Raw genomic sequence first — 17811 nt, 5'->3', positions numbered from 1 at the left:
CTACCAGATGTTAAATTTGCTGTTCTATAATACCCAGATTTTTCTTTGCAGTCCTTCTTGCATCAGGGCACAACATTTGCGACCCTCCAGTCTTCCGGGACTTCACCCGTGGCTAATGATGATGCAAATAAATCAGCCAGGGCCCCCACAATTTCTTCCCTAGCCTCTTGCAGAGTTCTTGGATATATTTGGTCAGGACCAGGAGACTTAGCCACCTTCATACATTCTAATACTTCCAACTCCACCTTTACTGTGATATGGACTGTCCCCAAGATATTGTCACAAACTTCCCCAAGTTCCCAAGTCTTCATTTCTTTCTCCACAGTCAACGCAGAAGAGAAGTATTCATTAAGGAACTCGCGCATCTCCTGCAGTTCCACACATACATGTCCACTTTGGTCCTTGGGAATCCTATTCTCTCTCTAGTTATTCTTTTTCCTTACGTAAAGAATCTCTTTGGATTCACCCTAATCTTCTCAGCCAAAGCTATTTCATGCCCCCTTTTCACCCTTCTGATTTCCTTCTTCAGTAAACTCCTATTTCCCTTATATTCCTCCAGGGATTCCCTTGATCTCAGCTGCCTGTTCCTGAGCCATGCCTCCTTCTGTTTTCTGGTCAAAGTCTCAATATCTCTTGCCATCCAGGGTTCCCTACTCCTGCTAACCTTGCCCTGCACTCTCGCAGGAACATACAAACTTGAACTCTAGCTATCACACTTTTAGAGGCCTCCCACTTGCCAGAGGTCCCTTTGCCTGCAAACAAACTATTCCAATCAAGCTCCTGTCTAATTCCATCAAAATTCGCCTTGCCCCAATTTAGAACTTGAACCAGTGGACCAGTTTTGTCCTTCTCCATAGCTATTTTAAAATTAGTAGAACTATGGTCACTGATTCCAACGTGCTCCCCTACTGTCACCTCAGTGACCTGTCCTGCCCTATTTCCCAAGAGTAAGTTAAGTTTTACCCCTTCCCGAGTAGGAGCCTCTACATACAGCTTAAGGAAACTTTCCTGAACACATGTAACATACTCCGTCCCATTTAAGCCCTTAACACTATGGCAGTCCCAGTCTATGTCAGGAAAGTTAAAATCTCCCACTTTGACAACCCAATTGCTCCTGCAAGTCTCCCAGTCTCCTTGCATATTTGTTTGTCTAATCCCTGTTGACTATTTGTGGGCCTATAGTACAACTGCAATAATGTCACCATTCCTTCCTTATTTCTTAGCTCTACCCATAAAGCCTCACTGGATGATCCCTCAGTTATTTCATCTCTGACTATTGCTGTGATACTCCCCTTTTGCTACATATCCACCACGGCTCCACCTTTCCATCATTGAGGTGTCTATCTCTGGAATTCCCCTCCTTAAATTGCTCTGAGTCACTTTCTCTCCATGAAGTTCCTTGAATCCACCTCTTTGAATAATTATTTTTGGTAATTTCTCTCCTTATGTGGTTTTCTTATCGTTGTTAACAGTCCTGTTGGGATGTGTTACTGCTGTATGGGACTATATAAATGAATGTGAGAAATGCACATTGGAAACGGCCCTTTTCAGCACGGTGAAATCGATTTCTGAAAGGCAGACACATGTTGGCTTATTTTGCCTGTTCTAACATAACCAGTGTCGATTAAGCCCATGTGCCGGTGAAATTCATTAGCTCCTTACTCAGAGGATGGCCTGTGCAATGAAAGGCCAGCAGCTGCTGTTGGCTGATAGAGGGAGACAGTCTTGGACCGAATCTCTCAGTCGCACTGAAACCACTATTCCTGGGATATGTTACATTGTGATTCTATCTGCGATAAACCGATGGTTTCAGTTGCTTGCTGGCTGGAGAAAATGATCCATTACAAGAACAGGAACACTGGTACCTTTGCAGGTGACAGGCAGTTAGTGTGAGCAGCTTTTTTTTCTTTTCAAAGCTGCCTTCTACTGATTGAGCAGGGGTTCAGTCAGTAAATCTCTGCTGTGCTGTGCTGTGCTGTTTGCAAGCAAATGGTATGACTGCTGATAGGTCTCTGCCTCTACCCTGCCTTGTCAGGCATCAGTCTCGTTTGTATCGTTTACTATTACAAGGGGGCATAATTTTAAGGTGATTGGAAGAAGGTATAGAGGAGATGTCAGAGGTAGGTTCTTTACACAGAGAGTGGTGGGTGTGTGGAATGCGCTGCCAGCAGTGGTAGTGGAGTCAGATACTTTAGAGACTTTTAAGTGACTCTTGGATAAGCACATGGAGGATAGTAAAATGTAGGGTATGCAGGGTAGATTGATCTTAGTAGCATAATAGGTCGGCACAACATCGTGGGCCGAAGGGCCTGTATTATGCTGTACTGTTCTATGTTCTGTGTTCTGCCAGTACTGCACTCATCATTGCTGAGCCCCAGATAGATTGGCTCCTGAGAGGCACTTGGGGCAAGAGGAGATCATTCAGCCCCTTGAGCCTCCCATTCTAGATCACGGCTGAACATTACCTCAATGTCATATTCTTGTAGTATCTCGATACACCTTTCTGTCATTAGACACTAGAACTTTATCGAACTTTGTTTTTTTTCAATACTAAATGATTGAACTTCCACAGCCCCCTGAGGCAGAGAAGAGAAGCACAGCATCTCAGTGGTTAGCACTGCTACCTTACAGTACCAGGGACCCGGGTTCGATTCCACCCTTGGGCAACTGTCTGCGTGGAGTTTGCACATTCTCCCTATGTCTGCGTGGGTTTCCTCCGGGTGCTCTGGTTTCCTCCCACAGTCCAATGACATGCAGGTCAGGTGGATGGCCAAGTTTGCCCATGCTAAATTATCTACAATGTCCAGGGATATGCAGGCTAGGTGGATTCGCCTTTGGAATTGCTGGGATGGGATGGGTAAGGGTAGGATGCTCTTTGGAGGGTTGCTGTGGTCTGCTTTCACACTGTAGGGATTCTAATTTCAAAGGCTCACCAGCCTCTGAGTGAAGAAATTCCTCCGTCTCTCTGTTGTAAGTGGCTTACTCTTTATTCTGTGATTGTGTCATGGCCATTCCATTGCATCTTATCTCAATCCCACTGTCCTCCAACTTTTGTACTCAGGGACAGGAAAGATTGCATTTCCTTTAAATGCCTTCAGCTGAACCTGTCTCTGGGTTGTGAACAGGCTCTGATCTTGAGTCTGTTCACAAGTCAATTTCTACGCAAGTTAGAACACAGTGCAGGACAATATGAAACAGCCATTCATAAATACAAGGAAATGTGCATAGTTTGGATCTTTACAATTGCACCACTATTATGGGATTCTGTTCATCAGGTGGACGTTAGTAAATTGGAGAGCCGCGTGCCCTCTCTTTCTGATGAGATTTTATTCTGCACTCTCAGAAGGACACAAGAGATGCCAAGACCACTGTTTGATAAATGAAGGATTTCTTCCTTATATTCCTCAACAAACATCAGTAAGTCAGATTATTTGGCAATTATCTTCTTGGTTTTCTTTTATAAGAGCTTGGAGTGTGTCAATATAGTGTGCATGGTTTCTGTATTGCAAGAGAGACCATACTTGAAAAAGCTCTTGAGTCACCCCAAGTTTGTGAAAGGCACCAAGTAAATGTAAAACATGTCGTCGCCACATAATGTGACCTTTTTTTGAACAATTCATATACACAGGATCCACAGCAATTACTTTCATATTCCACAAATGCCGAAAGAATTCTATTAAAGCTGTCAAACACAGCTCGCTTTTTATAGATCTACATTAGCTGTCCTTCATGCAAGCACAGCTTTCAGGGATTCACAGTCTTCTTTTCTTGTAACCGGACAAAGATTACCTGCTGCCAACCAAAATGTTTCATGGCCAGTGTGATCATTCCCTCACATATTTGTGATATTGCTCAGTGACAGTGAAAAACCACAGATAGATAGTTAGTATTTTAACTGTTCTTCCTTTGATGTACAGGCGAGACCCCACATCGTCAAAAGCAATATACTGTGGAATTTGAAATATGGGAAATTGAAAACGAAAAATGCTGGAAAATGCTCAAAAGGTCAGACACATTTGTGAATAGAGAAATAGTATTAACATTAGAGGTGCATAAGACATAGGAGCAGAAACAGACCATTCAGCCCTTCGAGTCTGCTCCCTTGATGAGATCATGGTTGATCTGATCATCCTCACTCCACTTTCCTGCCTTTACCTCAACACCCTCGATGTCCTTTCTGATTGAAAATCTATCTACCTCAGCCTCAATTAGCTGGGCGGCTGGTTTGCAAAGCAGGTAATGCCAACAGCATGGGTTCACACCCCGTACCAGCTGATATGACAAGAAAGGACCACCCTCTCCACCTCGGCTCCCCCGCTCACCTGAGGAGCGGTGACCGTGACATTAAACTCACCACCAGCCATCTCCCTCTAATGAGGGAGCAACCTTCTGGGACTTTGGTGCCTTTTATCTCAGCCCTGGTGGAGACTGGTTCAATTTCAACACCTAAAAGGAATCTGGATGGCATATGAATTGGAAGGGTTTAGAGAGAATTCGGCCAAATGCTGGTAAATGGGGTTAGATTAATTTAGGATATCTGGTTAGCATGGACAAGTTGGACCAAAGTGTCTGTTTCCATGCTGTATGCTTCTATGATTCTAAATCTCCTCTCAATCTCCTGAATACCAATAAGTACAAACCCAATCTACTCATCCTCTTCTCGTAAAACAGACTTCCCTCAAAGTTGGTTGCTTATTATTGTTAATGTGATCAAGCTGTGGGGCCAGGGTCATCAGTGGAGCAAATGAACACAGCGAAGGGACTGAAGTCTGGAATGCAGGATCTCATGAAGTTTGAAAAATTGAGGGTTCCGTTGTTCGGGAGTCTGAAACAGGTTGAAAGGCTGTGGTCTGTGATGCAGGACAACTGCATAACGTTAAAAGACCTGCTTGTTGTAAAGGATGACTGAGTAGGCTAGGGTTTGCAAGTCCCCGAAGTGAATCCCTGTTTGATCAGAAACTCAATGCATTTGCAGTTACTAATCCCATGTGCATCAGGAGATGAGCACATTGAGCTACCACACTGAAATTTTAAGCTGCTGTGAAATCCAAACAGTTCCTCTTGTCACACACCTTCTCCAGGTCTTCTTTGTTGGATTTCAGGAAGATATTTATTTAACGGGATGATGTGCCCAAAGCTGTACTTGGAAAAACAATTTTTTTTGACTTTCACTTCACCTCATTTCCCACTTGAATATCTCTGAGTAGTAAAGTTGTTGAAATCACTGTTTTGATCCAATTAATTACTGTACAAATATTGATCTCACACACAGAGAAACTGTAAAGTGGTGCAGCTTTTCTGAAGCAAAACACATGAATTGCTGAGTGTAATTGCAGGCCATAACAACAGGTTGTCTTCCGCCTTCCCTCTGTCCTTGTCTGGGTTATACTCCCAGTTCACACTTGCTGACCTCTGTCTGAATTAAAGCCAATGTGATTTTATTTTTTTGACCCCCCACAATAATCTCTCGGGCGCTCCCTAACAGTTCCCCAAACATAACCCTGACTTCAGTACCTCTCGTTGCAACGGGAAGAATTAAACACCTGTCAAAACACTTACTGCACCGTCTCTATTAACCTCGGCTGAAAATTCACAACTTGAATAAAAGATCAGCTCTCCGAAAGTCACACGAGAATGCTGTGAACTTAATCAAGACGTAACTCCGAAAGGGATACACAGGGCGAGATGGAGACAAGTCGGAGGAAGTCATGTAGAACAAAGCACCAGCATAGACCAGAACGGGCCAAATGGCCTGTTTATGTACTGTAGAGCGAATGTGGAGTGATTCCTTCTAATTCTGTCCTTGACATCTAATTCTGAAACATCCTACAGTTTTAAACATCAAAGCACAGAGATAGTAGGAACTGCAGATGCTGGAGAATCTGAGATAACAAGGTGTAGAGCTGGATGAACACAGCAGGCCAAGCTAAGTACATAAGTACATAAGAAGCATAAGTACAGGAGTAGGCCATTCAGCCCTTCGAGGCTGCTCCACCATTCATATGATCATGGCTGATCATCCAACTCAGTCCCGTGTTCCTGCCTCCTCCCCATACTGTTTGCATCCTTTAGCCCTGAGATCTATATCTAACAAATCTAATCTCATACGTTACAAATAATCTAAAGAAAATAGATAAACTATATCTAAATTAGCCAATTTGGTGTTTTTACTCACCACGTCCAATGATTTATTGCATTCCCAGTTGAACTGATCATGTGAGTTCAATATTGGTTCACTTCTTTCCTGTGATACTGCCCAACTAAAAGCCACAGAAACAGCAAGAATAGACAAGGCCAACCTACATGCAGAACAGGAAGAATATAAGAAATAGTTACTGGAGGAGGCCATTTGGCCCCACTAGCCTGCCGAAGCATTCAGTAGCCTCTCTTTTCATTCTTCTGATCTGAAATAGATTAAATCTCTCCTCACAGTGTAATCCCCTAAGAGCAAGAGCCAACTAGTGAAATAAAACTGAAGTACTGCAGATGCTGGAGATCGGAATACAATCAGAAACTGCTGGAGAAACTCAGCTGCTTGGAATGGTCTGCGGAAGGAGAAGCAGAGTTAACTTTTTGAGTCCAGTACAACTGTCCTTCAAAATGTTCTGGCAAAGTCATGTCAGACTGAAAACATTAACTCTTCTTCTGTCTCTGCAGATGAGGAGAGACCTATTGAGTTTCTCCAACACTTTCTGTTTATGGCGGCAGTCTAGACAACCTTTGTTGCACTACCTCTAGGGCAAGTATGACTTTTCTTCAGTAAGGAAGCTGAGAAGCCTGCAAATTACTTCAGGTGTGGCCTCACCAGTGCCCTGTACAATTGGAATTTCGCCACAGAGATTTTAATAAAAATGCAGCACCACACCTCACCCCTGCCAGCTCCAATTCAAGGTGTGTCGTCTCTTGCTATTGGCATGCTCTCATATCTATGTCTCTAACACAGGAAGACTTTCCAAGGTACCTTGTCAAGCACAATTAGATTTTCTAAAAAGTGACCGAGCAACACCAGGAGATGGTAGATGGCTGACTTAAAGTTTTGTTGAAAAGGTGGATTTTTAAGGAGTGTCTTGAACTTGGAGAGAAAGAGGGGATGAGTTTAGGCAAGGAATTCCTGAGTAGTCAAAACTGTGGAAGGCACAGCTGGCAAAGGGATGGTATCAGAAGTGTGGGAAGGAGGCTAGGAGAATGCAGGCTACTCGGAGGGCTGTGTGGCTGGGCGTAAGAAAGATCGATCCAGCATTTTTGACAGATCCAATCTATTTGAACACCCAATAATTTTGCACTCTGTGGGATCCTGCTTCACACCATGGTTTCTGACATTGCTAGCAGCAAACACAAGGATGCTTTCTGACATGCTGAGGTAGAGAAGGGGGTTTCTGGAAACGCAAACATTTAATTTTGTATTTTTTTTTGTTGGTAATTTCAGGAGATTGCAGCAAGCTGCACTATAATTTCTGGATTCAGGTTAGGGTGCAAACTCCTCCCCTCCCCCAGCCTCTCAAAACAATTAACCAGGAGATTGGGAAGCTCCCAACCCCTTAGTATTCAACAGAAAATAAACAAGACTTCAAATGAGTTTGAAGCCTGTGTGGTCTTTTGCATTCCTCTTCAAATTAATGTCTTGTAGATTCAGGGATAGCTTGGAAGCCTCAGTAACCAGGGGCTCACTGGGGTCAGTGGAGAGTAACAAAACCCTTCTGGGGTTTTGTTTATAAACCGTAGCTCAAATGTTGTATGGTTATGACATGAGTTAGACAGCAACCGCCCCTTCCCACATTTCAACATTTAAAATTAATCCCGAGCGTCGGAAATAGGTTGCTAGGCGACAAGGGGAAGGAGGTGGCATTGTTTGGAAAGGCATAGCTCCCCCTCTTCCCCTGCTGTCATTCATCTGGACTTGGAAAACCCTCTCAAGCCCCAAACACTCGGTTGCTGCTGTCTAATTACCAGGGCACTTCTCAGTTCAGGGACCATTAAAGATAATTGTTATCACAACACAAGTCATCTCAGGGCTGTGTTAACCCTTCAGCTCCCATGCTGGCTTGCTTGCTTGCTCTTGAGAAGGGGAGGAGGAGTTTTCTCTTTGAAAAAAAGCAAAACCAAATTTTCACTTCACGGGAAATGTGCCCGTGTGACAGCTGAAGACTTGGGGGATTTTTTGTGAGCTGGAGAGGTTTGGGAGGAGAAGGATGCAAGGGTACAGAAATGTTTTCCCAGGATGCTGCCTGGATTAAAGGGTATGAGCTATAAGGAGAGGCTAGAAAAACTCGGGTTGTTTTTTTTTCCCTGGAGCAGTGAAGACTGAGGGGAGATTTGATAGAAGTCTTTAAAATTTTGCATCATGTTTGGCACAACATTATGTGCCGAAAGGCCCGTTCCTGTGCTGTGGTGTTTTATGTTTTATGTACTACGTTTCAGAAATGAGGATGGGAATTTTCAAATTGAGGTGCTGTCATATCAGGAACAATATGGGATAGATTGGTGTGAGTTATTATCGGCTCTGTTTTAGTACTAATAGGGGAAAATGGCGGTACTGCTGTGGAAGGTAAGGTTATGATCACCCCATTCTCTCATTGATGAGCTTTAAAATCTCCCCTCCCCCTACCGCATCCCAAAACCAGTCCAGCTCGTCCCCACCTCCCTAACCTGTTCTTCCTCCCACCTATCCCCTCCTCCCACCTTAAGCTGCACCCCCATCTCCTACCTACTAACCTCATCCCGCCCCCTTGACCTGTCCGTCCTCCCTGGACTGACCTATCGCCTCCCTAACTCCCCACCTACACTCACCTTTACTGGCTCCATCCCCGCCTCTTCAACCTGTTTGTTTCCTCTCCTCTATCCATCTTCTATCCGCCTCCCACTCTCTCCCTATTTATTTCAGAACCCCCTTCCCCTCCCCCTTTTCTGATGAAGGGTCTAGGCCCGAAACGTCAGCCTTTCTGCTCCTATGATGCTGCTTGGCCTGCTGTGTTCATCCAGCCCTGCACCTTGTTGTCTCGGATTCTCCAGCATCTGTAGTTCCTACTATCTCTAATACTCTGGAGACACAGGTTCAAATCCTACCATGACAGCTGATGGAATTTAAATTAAGCCAATTCATCTGTAAGGGGTGGTAACTATGCAAATATCAGTGAATGTTGCTCATTAAGAAATTTCAACAGAAAGGAATCTGCTGTCTTTGTCCAGTCTGTCCGACACGTAACTCCAAACTCACAGAAATGTGATTGACTATCATTTGCCCTCATGAAAGCCCGCTCAGTTAAAGGGATGGGCAACAAATGTGGACCTTTCCAGTGAAGCCCAAATCCCCTGAAAGAAGAAAGGTCTTTGATGTAGCTATCCATTAGGGTGGCACAGTGGCTCAATGATTCTCACAGCTCCAGGGACCTGGGTTCAATTCCACCCTTGGCCAACTGTCTGTGTGGAGTTTGTATATTCTCCCCGTGTCTGCATGGGTTTCTTCCTGCAGTCCAAAGATGTGCAGGTTAGGTGGATTGGCCATGCTAAATTGCCCATAGTGTTCAGGGGTGTGTAGATCAGGTGGGTTATAGGAGGATGGGTCTGGGTGGGATGCTCTAAGGGTTGGTGTGGACTTGCTGGGCTGAAGGGCCTGTTTCCACACTGTAGGGATTTTATGATCTTACCCTTTATCATAAATGCACATCTACTTTTAACAGAGAATTACATCTAAACACATTATTCAGTCCAACAAGTCCATACTGATGTTTATGCTCCACTCAAGCCTTCCTCATCTTTCCTCCTCTATCCTACCAACAGACTCTTTCATTCCTTCCTCTCTCATGTACTTATCAAGCTTCCCATTAAAGTGCGTCAACATTTTTTGACTTAATCTTTCTTTGTGGTAACAAGTTCCATCACATCCTTTGGGTAATGAAGTTTCTTCACATTCCCACTGGATTTCTTCATTGCTATCCCCTATTGACAGCTTTTCATTCCAGTCTTCCCTGTCGATGTAAACACTCAGCCTTTGTGGGGTGGAATGATGTTCCTTTTATTTCAAAAATATACATTATTCATAAACTATCTGCAAGTAAGTACAACAAATACAAAACAGGTCTTTGCAGAAAATACAGTGCAATTTTGGCATTCCCCATTTGAGCTTTAATTCAGTTGCAACAAAAGAAAGAATTTTCTAATCACTAAATTAAACTATTAACATTCCCATTACGTCCACGTGGGTATCTCAAAATGCAACAGGCCCTCATACTTTGATGGGAGATCATAGAATCCCTACAGTGTGGAAACAGGCCCTTTGGCCCAACAAGTCCACACCAACCCTCGGAGCATCTCACCCAGACCCATCCCCCTATGACCCACCTAATCTATACATCCCGGAACACTATGGGCAATTTAGCATGGCCAATCCACATTCGCCTGCACATCTTTGGATTGTGAGAGGAAACCGGAGCACCCGGAGGAAACTCACGCAGACACAGAGAGAATGTGCAAACTCCACACAGACACCTGAGGGTGAAATTGAACCAGGTTCGTGGTGCTGTGAGGCAGCTGTGCTGACCACTGAGCCACTGTGCCACCACTTCTGCAATTCTGGCTTCTAGCACATGCTTGATATCCATCTCCAACAGACGGCCATGTCTTCAGCTGCAGGAAACCCTGGGCACTTTGGCTTTCTGCACTCTTTACCTGGTTGAAGGACACTCTGACCCATCCTTCACTGCTATACTGGCTGCAATTGTCGAAATGGTCGTACTCACTTTGCCACATTTCTGCATCTAAAATGGAGATAAAGTGAAATGTTTTTCTCGCAAATACTCATGAGTCTGTCCAACTCTTTATTTCCAAAGGCTGTGGGCAGCAGACTCCTTGAGTAAGGCAGAGATAGATTCTTTTTAGGCAAGGGGATGAAATGTCATTGGGGATATGCAGAAATATGGATTTGAGGTTACAATCGGATCAGCTACAACTTTATTGAATGGTGGAGCAGGCATGAGGGGCCAAATTGCCGACTCATGCTCCGAACTGATATGTTCCCATGTTACATGCTTGTCAGATATAGTCTAGTGACACACATTAAAGTCTTGGCGAAAGTTCACATGCTTTGCTTGCTGTTCGGAGAATTGCAGAATTCTGTCTTCTTGTATGGCTGAATGATACAGTTGTTTGTCATCGGACCCTGGAGTCTGTACGTGCGCCCTCAGTGCATCGTTTCAGCCGTTTGTTCATCTCTTATTTTGCTGAGCACCGTGCGCCTCTTTCAGAACACTGATAGGGGTTTTGGTAGCCACTGAGATATTCCACCGAGGGAAGAGGTTTAACACTTGCGCGTAATGTTGAAGAAATGTCAGATTTCTATCCCTCTCCTCACTCTGCACCCACCCACCCCACACCCTGCATCTCCCCCACCAGATAACTGCTCTGCGAAAGGCAGATCAATGCACAAAGGCTCTGTCAGATTATACCCATCTCTAAAGAAAAATCCTAATCCCTTCCCCCCCAGAGGGATAATACTGAAGTGAAAGGGAGACAATTCTGGAGACTGATTAGACATTCTAGGTGTCTTTCAAACTGAGAAGAAAAGACACAAGAGAAAGACTGGATCGGTGCGATAAGAGATATTTAAGGATTACCAGCGACTTAATTTGGAGATTCTTGTGGTGAGGGTACATTGAAACAGCCATGGGACACTTCTTCAATCCATCCCTTCACTTTCCAAGCACTGACCATGATAAAAAGGCTTCTTTTTCTTTTTTCTTTTGGTTCAGTTTAATAGAAACTGCTGGGGGCAGGGTTGGTTTGGCGGAGGGGGAGAGGAATTCAACAGACATTTCAAGGAGAAATCTTCAAAGCCACAGGGATTGGTTTCCTGCCGTTTCTGGTTTTTAAAGTGTGTCTTATTGTCCTGAATCGGTGACAGTTTATTTCCCTTATTCTGCTCACTTTCACCAAAGGAATAAATGTTTTTGTCGAGTTTGAATTTCCAGTTAAGTTAGTTCAACTTCACGTTTAAATGGTGTTGACTCATTGCTCAACAAGTTCTGCATCAAAGTTTTGAATACCCCACATTCTATGTAGAAAAAAGGAAGACTGGATGGAATTAATACAACGTCTGACATGATCTGAGCCTTCTGAAAGTGCTTTCAGTTTTTACTTTAAATAGTCACTGCCCACCATTGGCACATCGTGAGATCTGTGTGTTCTGTTCCACTCATTCGTAGGATGTAGGCAGCATTTATTGTCTGTTCCTAATTTCCTTGAGAGTATGGTGGTGAGCTGACTTCTTGGAGTGTAAGGATACACATAATACAGATGGAGAAAGGGAGTTCCAGGATTTTGGCACCAAGGGCAATATGGCTCAAATGGAAACATAAACATAGCAGGAGGAGACCATTCAGCCATTTGAGCCTGCTCCTCCATTCACCATGATCATGGCCAATTATCCAACTCAGTAGCCTAATCCTGCTTTCTCTCCATAACCTTTCATCCCATTCGCCCCAAGTGCTACATCCAGTCGCATCTTAAATCCATTCAATGTTTTGGCATCGACTACTTCCTGTGGTAATGAATTCCACAGGGTGACCACTCTGTGGTTGAAGAAATGTCTCCTTATCTCCATCCTAAATGGTCTACCTCGAATCCTCAGACTGTGACCCCGGTTCTGGACACACCCACCATCAGCAACGTCCTTCCTGCATCTAACCTGTCCAGTCCTGTTAGAATTTTATAAGCCTCTATGAGATTTCCCCATATTCATCTCAACTCTAGTGAAAACAGTCCAAACTTAGGCAATCTCTCCACATACGTCAGACCCACCATCCCCGGAATCAGCCTGGTAAATCTTTGTCACAGTCTCTCGAGAGCAAGAGCATCCTTTCTCGGAAAAGGAAACCAAAACTTCACACAGTATTCCAGGTGTGGCCTCACCAAAGCCCTGTATAACTGCAACAGCACATCCCTGCTCCTGTCCCCGAAACCCCTCGCAATGAAGGCCAACATACCATTTGCTTTCTTTACCGCCTGCTGCACGTGCATGCTTACCTGGAAATTCGGGGCCCTGTCCTCCCAGTTCCTATCGAACTGCCAATTTCTGATTGGCCTGGCATCTCCTTTTGGGAGGCCTTGATTGGAGACCTTGGCACTGCCTGATTGGCTTATGGTTAGGTGGGCTTTTTTGAGAAGAGACAGCAGTGACAGATGAGACACCAACCTCAAGACAACAAGGTGCAGGGCTGGACGTCAACACATTCCTGCTGAATGTCTGGTGACAGCTTTTCTCCTCAGAATGTAAATTGAACTGAATTCAGTTCTCATGAGGGGATGTGAACTCATGAAATGCTCTTTAGACCAGGCCTGATCCAATAGTATAACTGCAACGCTACCATACTCCCAGTTATTGCAAACAGGGTGAGTTGTCATAGTCCTCATCATCTGCTTAAGGGTGTGTCAGCTGAGCAGCATTTTTGAGTTGTTTGTCAGGCAAACTTGGGCAAAGACAGTCTGTGAATTGACCTTCAAATTGTATAATCACTGAGGAATGCAACTTAAAAAAGGCAGTACACCACCCCCCCCCCCCCATGTTGGTTCTTTGAAAGAGCTATTTTGGTTAATCCCACCTCATGCCCACCCCACCCCTCTCTTCCACCAGAGTGCATCAGGTGGTAATGTTTCAACTATTTATCTATGTCCCCTTTGAAAGTTTGTAATGGGCCTGCTTCCATTACCTTTTCAGGGAGCAAATTCTGCGATCATCATACCCCACTGTATTCATTTGTCCATTTCTAATTGCCATCCCTGCTCACCCCATGGGTGACCACCTACCCCCACACCTACCAACCCTTCAACCCTTACCAAGTTGTGACCAAATTACCCTTCTTTTTCCCAGTGCAGTAACCTCTTTAATGTTTCTTTAACGGTTTCCATGATCTCAGCCTGCAGAAAAGTGCTTTGTAACAAATTAGGACTGATGAAATATGGTGTCTGTTAGGGAACAGCAACTTCCAAACTCATGACCACTTCCATCCAGAAGGACAAGGACAGCAGATACATGGGAACACCACCTCCCTGCAATGTCCCCACAAAACCACTCACCATCCTGACTTGGAAATATATCACCATTCCTTCACTGTCACTGGGTCAAAATCCTGGAATTCCCTCCATTGGGGCATTGTGAGTCTACCTACAGAGCATGGACTGCAGTGGTTCAAGAAGGCAGCTCACCGCCACCTTCTCAAGGGGCAACTAGGGACGGGCAATAAATGCTGGGCCCAGCCAGCGACGCCCACATCCCATGAGAGAATGTTCTTTAAAAAAGTGACAGTCAATAGCATACAGAATGATCCACCTGTGAGACAAATAGTCTGTATCAGTAATATTGGTTAAGGGATTAATATTGGATCAAGAGTCTAGGGATAATTTGCCCTGTCCTTCTTCAGCCATGTAGACAAAAGGGGTCCAGTTTTAATGTCTCATCAGAAAGACAGCACCTCTAATGATGCAGCATTCTCCCAGTACCATGCACAAAAATAAGATTAAGATGTTGTAGACCAAGCAACCTGCAAATTAGAACTCTAAATGCTGTAACAATCCGAGGGAATACACACACATTTTCGTAGACAGGGATTTCAACCACCTCAGGTCATTAAGGTTTTTGAGCTGAATTTCTGTGTTTGTTCTTATTTAACAGCTAAGCATGTTGATACTAATACACCACCATACCTTACACTGCTTGGTGATTACAATATCATTTTGTTCCTGAATCAAGGGAGAAAGATACAAAGTACAGGGAGGGGTCAGTCCTTCTCTGTGACTCCCTGCCCTCTAGGTTTCAGAATTGTGTGTGGTCCTGCCTTCAGGATCACAGCAGCAAGGCAGAGGGAGGATTCATGATAAATAGAACAAAGATGTAATCAGTGGAATTAGCTATTTATGCAGAAGCCTCTGTTTTAGAGAATGCATATAGATGTACTGTGGACTTATTTGCACAAGAACTAAACTAAATAGCAATTCAGATCTCTTGGGGGCTGCCTGTCACAGTTTCTTTGCAATGTTCTTTAATCTCTGGGACCTGATTCAGAATCCAGGCTAGGCTGATGAAATGGGAGTGATTTTTCTTTCGATATTTTGCACTTTCCAAAGTTTTCCCAGTGAAGTTTCACCTATAACTTTCAACCCAGTTCCTTTTCATATCAGTACAAAACTGTTAAATTGGCAGCAATTGGTTCTGCACTTGTATGTCACCGAGGCAGTAGTAAATGGATATGGCTTTATCATATTCTGGGGGGACATAGTGGCTCAGTGGTTAGCACTGGTGCCTCATAGTGCTAGGGACCTGGGTTCAATTCCACCCTCAGGTGACTGTCTGTGTTTGCATATTTTGCACATTCTCCCCATGTCTGCATGGGTTTCCTCCAGGTGCTCCGGTTTTCTCCCACAGTCCAAAGATGTGCAGGCTCGGTGGACTGGCCATGCTAAATTGTCCATCAGGGATGTGTAGATTAGGTGAGTTATGAGGTATGGATCTGGGTGGGATGCTCTGAGGGGCAGTGTGGACTTGTTGGGCCAAAGGGCCTGTTTCCACACTGCAGGGATTCTATGATTCTTAATCTGATCCCATGCTGTCCCTATTTTAGGAGTGTTTGATGGGGACAGTGTAGAGGGAGATTTGCTCTATATCTAACCCCGTACTGTCCCTGTTCTCGGACTGTTTGATGGGGACAGTGCAGATTGAGCTTAACTTTCAGTTTAAAATAGTAGAGAGAGCTTTACTTTCTGTTTAAAAGAGTTGAGGGAGCCTTGCTTTGTATCATGTCCTGTACTATCCCTATTCTGGGAGCGTTTGATGAGACAGTGGAGACAGCTTTACTCCTTATCTAACTCCGTGCTGTCCGTGTCCGAGGAATGTTTGATAGTGCGTGGGGTAGTATGGTTGTACCTGATCCTGTCCCATACCAAGGGGGTGCTGGAAGCCCCGCGCCCAAGGGCGTAAAAAAAGGGATGGGAGGTGGGGGGGTGGGTGCTGAGTCTCCAAATAAGTGGCAGGTCGTGTAGGTCTGAGATGAGGAAGGATTTGTTCACTCAGAGAGTGAGGAATCTTTGGGGCTCTATATCCTGGAGATTCCGTCACTGAGTATATTCAGGAGAGAGATCAGTAGATTTCTAAATATTAGTGAAGGCAAAGATTGGAAAATACTTTACAGGTGGATGATCAGCCAGATATGGTTTAATGGTGGAGCAGTATTGAGAGGCTGAATGACTTTATTTCCTTTGTTTTCTGAAGAAGGGTCTAGGCCCGAAACGTCAGCCTTCCTGCTCCTCTGATGCTGCTTGACCTGCTGTGTTCATCCAGCTCCACACCTTGTTATCTAGCATTCTACCCAACATGCCTTTACTGACTCTTTGAAAGGTCCTACTAATTAATTCCATTCTCCTTGCTCTTTTCTAAAACCCTGTAAGTTTTATTTTGACATTTCAGCCATGTATTTAATTCCTTTTTGGAAATTCCTATTGAATCTGCTTCCATCACCCTTTCAGGCAGTGTGTTCGTGGTCAAAACAATTCAATGCCTGATATAATGTTTCCACATCTCACCCCTGGTTCCTTTGCCAATCTTCTTCAATCTGTGATAACAAGGTGTAGCGCTGGACGAACACAGCAGGCCAAGCAGCATCAGAGGTGCAGGAAAGCTGACATTTCAGGCCTAGACCCTTCTTCAGAAAATCTGTGTCTGGTCAGTCTTCAATTTCTGAAAGTCTGGGGCCAAATCTGGAAGTTTGACATCCCAAATACCCAACTCTCCAACATCTCCATTTCATTCATGTTCCTGACAATTTCCACCAGAAAGATGTGACATGAAACTGAGCTGCTGTTACCTGATTTCTGCTTCTCTTTAGCATGACCCTGTATGTGTTTGAGCACTTTCGAACTATCGATTCCTGCATTAAAAGCTGAGGGATAACAGCTCGATCTGCCTCATGTGTCCTTTTGCCACCTGACACTGCAGCTCACCCTTTTTATGGGGAAAATGAATTCATCTACATGGCTAACTGACAGCCTCGCTTTGTCCAGAGTTTATGAAGCAAATCACACTGTAATTGTTTTTATTTGATTTTGTGGCTTTCAAAATGGACTCTAATTTGTGCCACTTTCTGAGGACAAAGACTCTAATTTCCACATCAGTTTGTTCAGAGCAATCCAGATGTGTGTGTGTCTTTGCTTGTTTGTGTGTGTAGGTCTGCATCTTTGTGTGTGAGCATTATGTATGTGTTTATGTGTATGTATGTATTTGTGTGAGTGTGTATGTATGGATGTGTTTGTGTGCGTGTGTATATATGTATGTGCGTATGTAACCGTATATTCGGATTCTTTACAAATTGGTTGAGTGGGAGCCTTCTTTAGGTTCAGACTTCAAAGTATCATATGTTATTGCACACTAATGTAAACTTCGTAAGATTTATTCATGGGATGTGGGTGTCATTGGCTGGGCCAACATTTATAGTCCATCCCTAAGTGGCCTTGAACTGAGTGACTTGCTGGGCCCATCACAGAGAGCAGTGAAGAGTCCATCACATTGCAGTGGGTCTGGAGTAATATGTCTGCCAGAATAGGTAAGGATACCAGATTTCCTTCCCTAAAGAACTTTAGATGGGTTTTTATGACAATTGTTATATGATTTCCATCGTTAGCTTCCAGACTTTTACTGAATTCAGATCTCAGTATCTGCTATCAAACTCAGAACTTCAATCTGAGGTTTCAGATTACTAGAGATAACAAGGTGTAGAGCCAGATGAACACAGCAGGCCAAGCAGCATCGGAGGAGCAGGAAAGCTGACGTTT

This window comes from Rhincodon typus, chromosome 11 (genome assembly GCF_021869965.1).
Source record: "Rhincodon typus isolate 14 chromosome 11, sRhiTyp1.1, whole genome shotgun sequence".
Classification (NCBI taxonomy): domain Eukaryota; kingdom Metazoa; phylum Chordata; class Chondrichthyes; order Orectolobiformes; family Rhincodontidae; genus Rhincodon; species Rhincodon typus.
Note: the sequence above shows the minus strand (reverse complement) of the source record.